Source organism: Vulpes lagopus, chromosome 10, assembly GCF_018345385.1.
Source record: "Vulpes lagopus strain Blue_001 chromosome 10, ASM1834538v1, whole genome shotgun sequence".
Classification (NCBI taxonomy): domain Eukaryota; kingdom Metazoa; phylum Chordata; class Mammalia; order Carnivora; family Canidae; genus Vulpes; species Vulpes lagopus.
In genome coordinates, this window is record NC_054833.1 from 76,886,990 (window position 1) to 76,897,607 (window position 10,618).

The window sequence follows — 10,618 nt, forward strand, 5'->3', positions numbered from 1 at the left end:
AGTGCTTTAAGCCAAAGCTGAACAATGTTCCTCAACTCCGAAAACAACTGCTTCTGTTAGATCTTGTATACGGTCATTAAAAGATTTCACATAATGAGAGCTTTCAGCCTGGAGCCACGCAGACAGCCACTGCGGACAATGGGACTGGAGCAAATGTCTCAAAGAGAACTTCAAGATTCTTGCCAAAAAGAGACATGCTGAGGTAGGAAGGCGTGAGGCAGCCCGGGAACGTCATTTCTTCTTGAGACGGAGCCAGCTTCATCTACCAAAGCCACAGACCCCAGTCCAACTCCGTCTATAGGATGAGAAACTAGAAGCGTCTGATTAGAAGGGTGAGGTATCCTTAAGAACACACATGGTCTTGGAGGAAGAGAGAGCAGCAGTAGGCCCTACTTTCTCTACAAAAGCAGTCTGGAGATGAGCCAGCAAAGAGAAGGGGGCAGAGTTTGCAGGGATGAGAGGGGATGTCTCCTAAAGCCTGATCTCTTACTTGGAGATGCTGACAGACTATCTGTAAGGATCCCATGCTGTTCTTATGTTGGGCTACATGATTCACAAGTGCTTTGTCATCAGGTGCCAGATGGGCCAAGAGCATGTAGCCCCATGGATGGATTTTTAATCCAGTTCTGTGGGAAAATCTCTCCTTCCCTCCCACTCCACAGCCAGCACACAGTCCCAGATGAGGGCCTCAATCTTACTGAATTAATTCTATTTTTGTAACCATTGGGCCTGCATCAAGACACGGGGAGTGCCCTCCTCTGATTCCTCCGCAGCTCACAAGGGAGCCCCCACATGCCTCATGTCATGGGATTCTCAGGGTGGTTCAGAGGTGTGTGGGCGAAAATACAGCAGCCTTGTACCAGGAATGTTGAAACAGTTCCATACAAGGCTTAGGCCAAAGTTACATAGGACTTCCAGCCCTAAAGTGAGTGTTCCTTTCTTCTGCTATGCCATAGTCACCGTCCTGAGGCTCCCAGACCCACCAGAAATGGAGGATTTAGCCTTTGGGGAATATCATGATGGAAGCTGTTGCCATTCTTTACAGAAGAATTAAAAAAAAAAAAAAAAAGCCCTTCCAAACACACTTCTGTAGACAATAATAAAACTTCAGAGATTTCACTTCCAATCCTGAGCAGCTCACGTAACTTCTGTGGACCTAATAACACCTTCCATGCACAGATGGTATATGGGTTGGAGAAAGCACAGAGCAGGCCCTCAGCACACGCCAACTTTAGCTCTATCTCAACATGTGACAGCTGAAACTAGTCCACACTAGAAGATCTCTGTGTTTAATGAGTTAAGTCTATCTTCCAGTTACCAAGCAACTAACAAAAACTAGTCTTTCCAAGAAAAAAAAAAAGAAAGTCATGATTTGGGGTATATGACTTGGCACTAAAGGCTTCTGAATTCCAATAACGATCCTTTGAGCTAAGCAATCTCCCAGGCTTGAAAGCAACCAAAGAGAACCACTTTTTACTTTTTTTTTTTTAATCATCTATTACTTCATAAAACCACAGCATTTCTTGGGAGGAGGCTACAACTCAAAGTGCACACAGCTGCGGGTCTCAGCAGAGGGTGGAGATAGAGCAATATATCCAAGATTCAGAGCCAGGCAGCATCCGCCCTGCCAGCATCAGGGCCGAAAGATGTAACTTTCTCCCTTGCCCTCTCTCTCTGTGGTGTCCAGGGAGGCAGCGAGCTATCTCCTGGCTTCTCGATGCCGAAGGAACTAATGGGGAACATGAGGAAAGTCCTGCAGTGTATGTCGGAAGACACCACGGTTTAGGAACAGCATGAGAAAGTAGGGGTGAGCAGCTAAAACAGGATCCTCCAAGTATTTTGCTATTAATTGCAAAGCAGTTCTGCCCACACTATCTGCTGTGTGTGGTAAACAAAAGGGAGGGAACAGAGCTCCCTAATTCCCCACCCAGTAAACCATCCTGCCTGGACAGCCCAAATACTCACAACGTTGTTTTCCACCATAACTACCAATGAAAAAGCAAAACCTTATCTTTACTCTACATTAAAGACTCCAAATTAGGGCATAGGCTGATATGCCAGAGAAGAAAGGTGTTTCAGGAGGAAACGTAATCCTCAATGTTATTCTTAAAAGAAAAATGATGCCGAAAACATAGAGTGGATCATAATCTGTAGCCAGAAACCTTCCAGGATGAATAAAACAACTGTGTGTTTCAAACTCCCAACCACAAAGGAAAGACTAAACACCGACATATTTCAAGTCAGACAGACAGATACACTGAGTGGTTTGTGCTACTAAGGGCATCTTTCTAAAAACTGAAAACTTACCATTACATTCCTTTGTTTAAAATGATCCAACAGTTCTCATGGCTTAGAATCACTGAACTCCTTGGCATGGCTCTCAGGACACTCAACACCTTGGCTCCAACTTGGCCATTATAATGATGAATCCTTCTGGGCTCATCTCCTAGCATGCTCCACCCGGTACTCACCTCATTTCCTTTGCTTGCCCAAATGCATTATACTCTTGCACATTTCCATGCCTCTATGGAGGCTTGTGCCTCTACTTGGATTGACTTCCCAACCTTCTTCCATAACCAAACTTCAACCTTTGACTCAAATCCAATTCAAATATCATCCTTTCAGTGAATCCCTGCAGGCCCTCGCTGCCTAAATCGACCTCAAAATGACAAACTTCCAGAGGGCAAAAATCAGTTCATACATGAAAAAAAGAAAATGCAAAAAATGCAAAAAGTTTTGGGATATAAAAAGAAATTTATTTTTTTTATACAAAGAAATTTAAAGACAGGCCCTTTCAAAAGAAAACTACAGCAGAGCTGGAGAAAGATGTGCACAAAGGAAGAGGTAATTAATAAGATGATGTATGACAATAATGTAATGAGCCTGATACCAACGTTTGGTGAGTCAGCCTCATAACTTTATCATAATATTTGGTGTGGGCCATATATTTTCCTCTAATGAGTAATCATAGACAAGGGTCTCTGAAAGGAGGAAAAGGGCTTTGGGGCTGTAGTAGCCAGAACAGGCTTCATGGGGAAGAGATCTGAGCAGAAGCCTAGAGGTCAAGTCGAATAAGCATCTATGCCAGTACTGAGAACTAAACCCAAGAAACAAAAATCTGAATTGACAGGACTGCCCCCATTAAAGAAGGAATTATTTAACTGTACCATCACAGAACTTATTTGTGAAATGAAATAATTCCATTTCATAATTTAATTTTTAGGAACTAGGATTTCTATACATCCTCCCCCACCATCTTCCCCTAGAGCCCTACTGTTGTACAGAAAGGCAAACTCAGAACCCACACGAGAGCTGATTTCCCAACCATAAAAAAAGTTATCATTTTCATGAAAACTGATCATATTTAGCAAAGCTGACTTTGCCAGGAATGTGATACCACCACATGCATTAGGAAAACAAGGCTGTGGAATGTGGGCTCTAAGAACCCTGGAGTCAGGCAGACCTGAGTTTGATTACTGGCCTCACCACTTCCCAGCTGTGTAGCTTTAGGCAAATTAATTCTCTAAGCCCCCGCTTCCTCAAGTGCCATATTACTAACATCTATCTCAAAAGGATGTTGTGAGAAATAAATGAAATAATGTAGAGTGCCTGATAAGTCAACAGGTTTCACCCTAATTACTGCTACAGAACTCCATGTGTTTCAAAGCACTTTGACGTGCATGATCTCATCTGCTCTGTACAATTCTGCAGGGCAGGGAAGGCAGAAAGTGATCAACCTCACCTTGCAGGTTGAGAAACTAGCAACCGGAAAAGGAGCACACTGTCCCAAGGTTAGATCAGTGAAAGATACACTAAAATGTGGATCTCTAATGACTAGCCCACTGCTAGTTCAGGTGCCTGCCTCCCTACAGCATAATAAAATGCAGAAGCCCCAGGAGTAAAGGAGGGAGGATGGTGACCTAGACAACACAATTCCTTGTGTGGGTGGTACTGTCTGTGAGAGGGAGGAAAGGACGGAGTCCTAATACGAAGAGGCAGCTTTGGAATGGGTAAGGTCTTGGAACAGACATGAAAGAAAGCAGAAGCTCTAGACAAATGAAGAGGTGAGGAGGTCTTCCCTAATACCTCATTCTCCTGCACCCCTTCATGCCCTTCTTGTTGCTTTTCTGTCTACTTCTTCAGCACCTTTCTCTTAGTTGCCCTTTAAATGTGGATGCTCCCCAGAGTTCCTCCCTCACCCAAATGTTCTACTCACTGTTCACATGCTGCCTAGGCAATCTCAATTACTCCCACCCTTCCATCCAACAAGTCAAATGACTTGCCAAATTCCAATTCCACACTCTCCTCTGAGACATGCCTCCTGGTCTTCCACTGCACCTGTAACTCAACACGTGCAAGGCAGAATTTGTTATTTTTCCCAAAATGTTTTCCTCTGCCTTGATTTCTGTCAGTTGATCCAGTTACCCAAAGGGTCATCTTCTACCTCTCCTTCTTGCTCCTTTTTTACATGCAATCATCCATCTAATTTAAACTCTCAGTTAATTCATGAAGAGGTCCCCACCACTTCACCCTTTATTATTATTAGTTAGGGTTCTCCACAGAAACAGAAGCAAAAGGAAATATATATGAGACAGGAGAAGAAATATGAAGAAAATTATTCTTCACATATGAAGAAAATTATTATAAGGACTGGCTCACACAATTATGGAGGCTGAAGAGTTCCAAGATCTGCAGTAAATGGCTGGTGATCCATGAGTTCGAAACTGAGTCCGAAGGCCTGAGAACCAGGAGAACTGATAGTGTAATTTCCAGTCCAAAGGCCAACAGCTCAAGACCCAAGAAGAGTCAGTCCAAGTCCAAAGGCAGAAAGCCCAATGCCCCAGCTCAAGGCAGTCAGGTAGAAGCTCTCTCTTACTCAGTATTTTTGTTATGTCCAGGTCTTCAACTGACTGGATGAGGCCACAGTGGAGAGGCAATCTGCTTTACTCGGTCTACCAGTTCATATGTTAACCTCATCCAGAAACACCCTCTCAGATCCACTCAAAATGATGTTTGCCCAGCTGTCTGGGCACTCAGAGGCCCAGTCAATTGGACACATAAAATTAACCATCACACTACATCTTACATCACTAACCTATTTTCAGTTCATCACATTCTCTTGCCAAGATCACAGCTATCACACCTATGGCATACTCTACAAGTGGCCACTTCCTTTCCCTGTATTAATGCCCTCTGGCACTCTAACCTGGTAGCTCTTCCATAGAGAGGTGATCTGTTTCTCCATCAGACTTCACTTGGTCTGGCCTTACAATTTACTCTGACCAATGGAATGAAGCAGAGATGCCACTGTGCTACTTCTGAACAGAGGCTTCAAAATACCTTGCTCTTGTCTTCTTGGAATGTAATGCTGCCAGGTGAGGCAGTTCAGGCTGGCCTGCTGAATGAGAGAGCATACAGAGCAGAAACAAACCACCACAGCAAAGGCTCCAGATATGCAAGAGACATTTGCAAAGCCAAGAGTAGGTATGGAGGACACCTACTCTACTCTTGAATGAGTAGAAACCAGAAAGATTGTTTATCTTAGCTCATCCCAAATCAACAACCTGCATAATTATGAAGTAAATAAATGGTTGTGTTTTTTTTTTACTCCATTAAGTTTTGAGGTGGTTTGTTTTCATCCCAACTGATACAGCCCCTAACTTTCAAATCTTACCCACTTCAATTCCTGCCACCTACACAGCCAATTAGAATAGCCTATGCAACATGTATATTTGAGTATATAAATCACTCACTCATTTATTCATTCATTCATTATTTATTTGGTATTCTCTACATGTCAAGTACTATGCTCAGTGCTACGGTAATTAGCAAACAACAGACAAAGCTCCTACCTACAGGAAGCTTTCAATCTAGTATACTTTGTACCCTTCAAAATTTTCTACTACCTTTGGAGTTAAAAAATAAAATTCACTAAGATGGCATATACAATCCATGACTTACTCACCAACTTCACTTCTGATCGCTTGGAGATACTATCCTAGAATCATCCACATACATTCTACTTTTTCTTACCATTATATCCACATTCCTATCATATCACATCTGGAATACCCTCCCCTCTTCAACCTGGCCAACACGTACTCATCATTCTGTACTCAACTCAGGTATTACCCACTCCACACAGTCTTCTCTGTTTCCCCTAAGCTGAGTAAGGCGCTTCCATGCTATCCCCCATACCATTTTGTGAATATCTCCATCATGGCACTTCCCGTCATACCCATTCATGAGTCTGTCTCCCTCACTAGACTGAAAACTCTAAGGCGGTGGGGGGGGGGGGCGGGCGGGGAGACAACTATGTTTTTCTTCACTCACTCTATTCTTAGGACCTAGGATTGTATATGCTATATAGATTGATGAATAATGTTAGCTGAATGGATCGATAAATAAATGAGCAGAGATGTACAGGCTAAAGGGGGGTTCATGGAAATAGGAATAAGGAATGAATGAATAAATGAATGAGACTGTGAATAAGAACTGTTCCAGTCTTGCTTTCTTCATTCAAGCTAATGGCTTTTCACCGTCTGTCTTAGGAGCAGAGACTTTCTAGCCAAGCCAGACTGCCAGGAAGATAAATTTCTCCTCTTGGGGTGAGTAGGTCTTTGGAGAAGTTTCATTTTAATTGGAAAATGGATTCATTCACTTCCTGGCTTGGATTCCTGGGTCAGTGCAACCCCATGTTGAATGGCTGCCAAGCACCATGGCAGAGGGGGCTGAGGCAGGAACAGCATTCCATCAAATGGCCTGTGTTCCGGGACACCTGAGGACAACCTGGCATCAGGTCCAGGCTGGCTGACATGAATGTCCCCTCTTCTTTCTTCCCCAAATTTCCTTCAACCCAAACTGTACGTATCCCCAACCTGTAAAGGGCAGGTCTACTTTACTGTTCCATTTGGCATTTCTCTGGGCCTTATTTGGGCATATATATCCCACTGTTACAGAGGTCCACTGTCATTTCCTGCTAGGTACAGAAAAGGTCCACAATGGAGAAATCCCTTCACAACTAGCATAACTTCATCATCTCTTCCTTATAGTGGATGTAGAACAGCTCAACATCATGTTTTATTCCTTCCATAGAACATTTCTTGCATCTTTTGTAAAGGATCTTTGTAGAAGGCACTGAATACTATATGAGTTTTGTGACCTGGATCCAGCTTCCTCTTTAGCCTCATCTCTCAACACCTTCACCTATCAGCACCCCCATAGTCCCCGATTCTCCAAAAACACTGATGCCATGGCAGTTCTAAAAACGCAATATGCTGCTCTCCATGGAGGCACCTCTGAACTTTCTGCTGCCTCTTCTCCAGAGCCAGACTGCATGGGTGCATATCCTGGCTCTTCATAGCCCGGGGAGGGGGGGGGGTCTTTGGGAAGCCTCCTTAACTACTCTTCACTTCAACTTCCTCATCCTATAATAATTACAATACTACAATACTACTACCTGCACCGTAGAGTTGTGGAGGGGACAAATGAGGAAATGCACGTGAAGTGTTTAGAGCATCTGGCACACAGTAAGTACTTCTTAAATGACTGTTCTTATTCAAATGTCAGTGGCACAACCTGTTCCCATCTCCAGGAAGGAGCAGGGGCCTTAGAGACTGACACATTTTGCTTCAAACCTTGGTTCTTCTCCTTGTTAGTTGTGTTACTTCCAGCCAGTAATCACCTACTAGCTACGGGTCTCATGTTCCAGCTACAGCAATGTTTAGTTCATGGTACTGTTAGTAGGATTCAACTCAAGGAGTTTATAGATGTTAATGTGCCCATCCTGGCACATCCCCAATACCTGTTGGTTTCCTCTACAATCCTTACTCTTCTCAAATTATATGGGGCCTATCTATCTCTCCAACTAGACTGTTGCTCCTTTATGTGAAGGACCATAATTTACTCACCTGTATCTCTACAGTTTGCAAGAAATAATTTTTTCTCTAATGAAATGTGGATTGACCATGCTACAATTTATCAGCCCTGGTGTGTGGGTCAGGTCCGTGCTGGCTCCATGCATGAAAAGCAGGTGAATACTGGCCCCAATCCTCATGCTGTTTATTGGGTAAATAGAATAGAGTCTGCATATGAAACACTCAGCAGTAGTGTACAAATAGTCTATAATAATCCAAGTTTAACAAGACCTGTAATGAACTAAGGATGCTGCATGGTCACAAAAGAAAGACATGGCTGAGGGCAAGTGGCAGAGGAAGAGTGTTACGTAGAGGGTAGAGTCTGACCTCAGTATGGGAGGAAGGCAAAGACCAGGAGAGATGGGATGGAGGGTGGTCTGGCGGGCACCAACTGCCTGAGGAAAGTTCCGGAAGAAGTGTCAACTGTATCCTAGGTCGTGGAAAAGGAATCCCGAGATATTCAGGCTGAGAGAGATGTATGCTGAGGCATAGTAAGAGGAAATCTGAATATGTATTAGAAACTCAGGTCAGAAGAGAATGGGAGCCATTGTCAGTACCGGGTGGGAGTGGTTTGTGAATGCAGTTCTAGAAAGGTTCAGCTAGAACTCTATGTGCAAAGTCTGGAGGAGAGGGGAGTAGACAGGACGCCCTTTCCTTATACATTTCTGACACAGGAGGAGAAAGCACAAGACAAAAGAGGAAGAAAATAAGGACGAGGCAAAAGATGGACAAGGAGAAAGGGGAGACAGGGTGAAGTTAATGCACAGCTTCAACATGAGAAGTGCATAAAATGAGAAAGCCAGAAAAATGAGAAAGATGTATGGAAAACAACAATAGGACCGTGGCAGTGCCCCTGACGAGACAAACCAGGGGCGGCTGTCAGTCTGCACAGTCTCTCCTCTGAGCGAATGAAATCATGGCTGATGTCATCACCCCTGAGTCACACGCCCACCATGGGAGAGGTGGCAAGAGCCCCTGCCTGGTGTTCAGTGCCACCCTCCTGGACGTGAGGGGTTAATCACGGCTTCATTCTCAGGGTCGCTGTCTCATTTGATCCTGATGGGACTGAAAAGAGGACATTCTTCCTCTGCCCAGGGAGGACACTGCAGCCATGTGGGCACTGGGCTTTAGCTTCAGTCCCTTGAGATGAGAGAGTCAGAAAAGGCAAGAAAGACAGTTCCCAGCTTTCCTCTGCCTGTGGCAGGGTTATAGCAGCTCTGTCCACTGGCAAAAGGGAACTCCTGTCATGAATAACATTAAACACACAGCTGGACTCAAAAGGTGCTTTCTGACCGATTCACTGAACTGCCTTCCCACGTCTGTTATGCGCAGCCCCACAGGGGTCTCGTAGACCGTTCCCAGTGTCATTCTGCCCAGGTGGCCTCTCTCACAAACCATCCCGCCTGAGGCCTTACCTAGCTGCCCTCCACCATCAGCCCCAGCCCACAGAGCACCTCCTCCTGGCTCCTCTGCTCCAACTGGGGTCTACTTCCACAGTGACCTGAATTCCATCCCACCTACAGTGTACTGTGACTTCATTCCTGCCCCTCTTCTAGAATAGGAGCAGCTCGAGGACAGGCCTTTTATGTTGGTTGCTATATTCCCAGCACTTTACAGAGCATCTGAAATGAAGTACATTTTCAATAAATATTTGCTGAATGAATGAATGTCCCTGATTGGCTCTGGCAGGAACTGATCAGCACACACTGTTTTTAGACCACTTCTAAAATACTCATTCTCATAGCTGTCATCCTGAGCGTGCTGGTTGCTGAAGACAAGACCCCATACGTTACCAATAACAGGGCATGTAAAATTGCTCTGGAGCGTCTGAGCATGGACTGACTGACTCCCAGAATCTTCCACTCTCCTTATCCTTGGCCTGGGAGCTGTTATGAGCACACGCTTGAGTAATTTTGAGTTAGAGCCCAGCTTGACCACTCATGAGCTGCATGAGGTGAATCTTCTCAGCCTGTTGCCACCTGTTCAAACAGGACAGTAATACCCATGCCCCAAATTGTCCTTAAGGATTAAGCACACTTTCTTTTTTAATTGCCTGTTCTCACAACAATGTGAATTTTTTCCCCTTCACCCTTTGCCTTCTTAGCTGCATCTAGAGATAAGAATGTGAAAAACAGGCCTAATTTTCTTTCTCCAAACCAACTGCTTCCATCATATTCATCATTGGAAAATACATGACTCTACCACCAGCACTCTACAATGTACCAAACACCCTCCCCACTAAGACACAGAAAAACACTACTGCCATTAACACCATTTTACAGACAGGAACCGAAGGCCCACAGTGAAGAGAATTGCCCAAGATCGTGCAGCCAGTAAGTGAAAAGCCTGGGTGAAACCCCAGCCTCTTGAATTCCAAGGCCAATACACTACCGTATGGTTGCTGCTTCCCAGGACAAGGGAGGTGCTCAATAAATACTTGCACAATGATTCACCCTCTTTCTCAGGTCCATGGGCTTGTCTCTGACCCTCAGCCAAAGCCAGACCACATGGCCTCACGCCAAGACAACTGCTGTAGGGTTCACTAGGGTCCCGACTCTCTTCTCATCTATCCTAGGTCCACAGAATGCCAGCTTTGCAGGAGAACACCATGGTTCACAGAGACCAGTTGCTCCCAAATACCAGACCATGGACTGGTGCTAGACCATGACCAACAATTTTCACTAATCGATGGTGAAGTCATA

General features: G+C 44.6%; 1 protein-coding gene across 9 annotated transcripts in view; it reads right to left on the minus strand.

Annotated features, from left to right (window-relative positions):
* The window catches only part of FGGY (FGGY carbohydrate kinase domain containing), a 412,479-nt gene that overhangs the window by 338,040 nt on the left and 63,821 nt on the right, over positions 1-10,618 (minus strand). The gene's annotated exons all lie outside the window — the stretch shown is intronic.